Consider the following 3950-nt stretch of genomic DNA (forward strand, 5'->3'; position numbering starts at 1 on the left):
AGTGGGTGTGGGAAAAGTCACAGAAAGACATTTAGAAAGCTGTGATACTTCAGTTATAAAATTCAAAACAGTTGGCAGCAGCCTAGCCTGACCTTTTCTACTGTAAAACATCAAACTAAACAAACGAAAATCTGCAGCTGTGAAACATGCTCAGAAAGGTTCAGATGAAAATGCAAAAACCACAACAGGGTCAGTCCTATTCATGCCAGGCTGAGAATGAGGCCGATCAAAAGGGGAATATAAAGCCAGCGAGCGCTTAGCAGACAGCCGTATCAGCAGAATCCGCCTGACGGGCAATCCCAATAAGTGTCGCTCCTGATTGGCCCCTTATTCAGCCTGCACTTCCTGTGGTCACTAACCCCCCCCCCCCCCCCGCTCCCAATGTGTGTGTGTGTGTGTGCGTGTGTGTCTGAGCAAATCAATGTTTAATGCCAGCTCCCCTCCATTCGCCCTGATCATGGTGAGTGCCATGAATTTTTAAAGACATCCCTCCTTTAGCGTCCATCTGGGCTCCATCTGTCCTGCTGCTGCTGTTTCACACAGACAGAGACACAGGAGAGGAGACTTCAAAGCTCTGCATGGCTTCTGCAGGGTTTTGGCCCGAGGAGGATGTTGTTGTAATTTAGAAAGGGGTGGGGTGGGGGGGGGGGGGTCAGTGGGACAGTCATGTGGGATGTAGAGATCTGAAGAGATTCCACATTAATGGAAGCAGATTGTAGTTTTACTTCTAAAAACATTTCGGTAAGTTAAGGGTTAGTTAATGCTTAATAAGTGTTAGTTAATGCTTAATTAACAGTTAACTAATGTGTAATTTACTAATGTGTTCATGTTAACTAAGGTATTAATTTATACATGTTTTAACAGTTTATAAAGATGACTATTAAATAATGTATAAATTAATACCTTAGTTAACATGAACACCATTAGTAAATGATTACCAGACACATTAGTTAACTGTTAATTAAGGGTTAGTTAATGCTTATTAAGCATTAACTAACCCTTAACTTAGTGACTCTTATTGTAAAGTGTTACCAACATTTCACAGAGGCAGAGCTGCTCTGAAGGGAGAAATTATCTCATTGGTTGAGTTAAACCTCAGTGGGCGGAGCCAAAGAACCTTTTTTTTTTTTTTAGTTAGCTAACTGGCGAACTTGAATGGCAAAGAAGAAACTCTGATCAAAATGTAATAAAAATAGAAATGCCAATGATTTCTTTTTTCATTCATTCATGCCCACGGCATTCATGATGTTGAAGGTCAGCAGCTAGCTAACTAGCTTACCTTGATAGCTGCAGGCTAGTATGGGGAGTTTGAAACTGGAAGGTCAGCTAGGCTGCATGGGAACTAAGAAACGGCTGTTTTCTTTGGCCTGACATATCAGCTGCTGGTTTCCAACATTAATCAGCGATGTTGATTTCTTAGAAACCAAATACGATTTTTTAGAATGCAAAGGAACCTCAAGAATGATGGTTCACTACCTGCCAAAGCGCCTGGGCAGACTGAGTAGACTACCCTGCATGCGTTTCATGACAAGATTTTCACAATATGATCATCGCACAGTAAACAGTCATATTAAAACAGCTTTGGAAACTGTTCTGAACTGATATCAGATAGATATTCAGGTCCTGATTTCACCACACGATGCAGGCAGCAGCTACAGACTCGGTCTCCGCTCACATTTCGGCGCTGTATTCACACAGGTTTTCAACGCTGCAGGCTGTTGTATCAACATCTATTCAGCGTTAAAATGTTTGCTGGGTGATTTACTGACACAGCCAAAATGTACCAGCATTTGTCTGGTGGCTGATGGGAACAGATGCATGAAGGCCTGCTGGCTGCAGGATGGACAGACATTCACTTCAGAGGGAGCAAACACTTCCTGGAAAAAAAGATGGGGGTTGCAATGCAAGGAGTGCTGTGATATGGATATATCAAGGGGAGGAGGAGGAGGAGGAGGAGGGGGGGGGGGGGCAGGTGTGCGTATATGTGGGGGGTAGAGGTGGGGAGGAGGGCCGTGTGAGTATCACTGAAATAACACAGTTGAAATGGCACTCCACCAGCTAAGCAAATCAGTTTCAATGGCAAAATAATCTGACGATGCAGGCATAATTTGATACGTGCCTGAATCCTTTTTTTAATTTCAGCCCCGCTCTGCCACAGCTAGATACGCTATATCAGACGCCACTGGCAGACTGCCTCGAATATTTTGATTAATTCGCTAATAACCACATCGATTTAGATGTGGTTGATTTAGTCTGACCTTTCAACTGAGAGCGGGGGAGGAAGACGGCCGGTGCTTCAGTAGGAATGCAGGCTGATATCTTCTAGCTGCAGCCTGGGGCTAAACTCACCTGAATGTAGAGTTTGTGCGTGTGTGTGTGTGTGTTTGTGTGTGTGTGTGAGTGTGTTTGTGAGAGAGAGAGAAAAGGACGGTTTTCAGTTTGGAAGAGCTCCAACTGCCGTGGCCTGATAGAGAGGCGCAGGGTTTCTGCTGAGGATCTGGGGTCCAGAATGGCCACATTATCACCCGGCCTCAGGCGCATTCCAACGGCCTCCACCCACCTGCCCAAAATAAACTGTACAGCCTTAACCCCTTCCTCCCCACCGAACACCCCGCCGGCTTCGAGCTGCACACACTCCAGCTCCACGTTCTGCTTTACACTCACGCTTTAGGCCTTTAGCTGACACACGCTCACTCAGAGTGACTTACGATGAGAGCAGCAGCAGAATAAACTTAAATGAAGCCCGTTTTGCGTGGGACTAGTATGAAATGGAGGCCTCCTGTGATGAATGAATCACCTCCCAACCTCCGTTTTTCATAAAATGCATTCGCACGGGATGATGAATTTCGCTGAAATCCCCGATGCCCCGGATACGATTGTATAAGTTGAAGACTTACTTTAGCAAAGCAAAACCTTTAAGTTTGCGCTGAAAATGCATCCAAAACTATTCCACTTCTGCCTTTTATTTTAATGACAAGAGGAAGATAGAAATTGTGCGTCTAGAGGAAGAAGAAATAGCGCAGCAAAAACAAATTATGGCTGAAATTACTGGGAGTTTAATAGAGCTGAACAATTAATCGAACTTTTATTGAAATCGCAATATGGCCTACTGCAATTTTCAAATCGCAGGAGGCGCAATATTTGTTAAAGGTGAAATGTGTCAAAATACCATTTTAAATTAAATATTGTGGTGCTGCAGAGATGTCCTGGCCTACACATCATATGCTACAGACTTAAGAAAACATCTTTGTTTGGTACAGATCCCTGCAAAAATCACACCATAATCATTTTAATAAGTTTTTCAATGAAAATGAGAATAATGATGTAAAAATGATCATTCCCTCTAATATCGCAAATCATATCGCAATTGCAATATCAGTCAAAATAATCGCAATTAGATATTTTTTTCAAAATTGTTTAGCCCTAGAGTTTAATTCACATGGGATTAGTGCTGTCAGGGCAATTCTGTCTTCACCAAAATATGATTTTTACAAATTACAGACATGGCAGATTCACACAGAACTAAAATCACCGACAATCGAAGCAAATATTACAAATCACTGGACGTCTCCAGATAATATTAGTCCTGTGTGAACGGGGTTCAAGACTAAAATCATAAGCAAGGTAGTCCAGTAGTAAGGAGAGTAAAGGGCGAGGTTCACAACTCCCTGAAAACAGACGTGACAATTATCCCCGAGTCCCTGTATCATGTTCAGCTGTAAACACTTTGACCTGCAGCGTGTGGTGGAGCCTTCCTCTCTGGGCCGGAGGGCGATGTGTAGGCGGTGCATAGGTTTCCATCAACGTTGGATTGAGTAACACTATCTTAACAGACAAGGCACTGGCTCTCTTGATTATCTAACGCCCGGCTAAATTCATGAGAACAGGCTGACACGCCGCTGATAAATGTCACGATAAAACATACTGGGACACATCAACATTAACGAATT

The sequence above is a fragment of the Centroberyx affinis genome, unplaced genomic scaffold, assembly GCF_046629955.1.
Source record: "Centroberyx affinis isolate AG114_WGS23_722 - 3 ecotype Tasmania unplaced genomic scaffold, CSIRO-AGI_Caff_v1 ptg007547l_1, whole genome shotgun sequence".
Taxonomy (NCBI): domain Eukaryota; kingdom Metazoa; phylum Chordata; class Actinopteri; order Beryciformes; family Berycidae; genus Centroberyx; species Centroberyx affinis.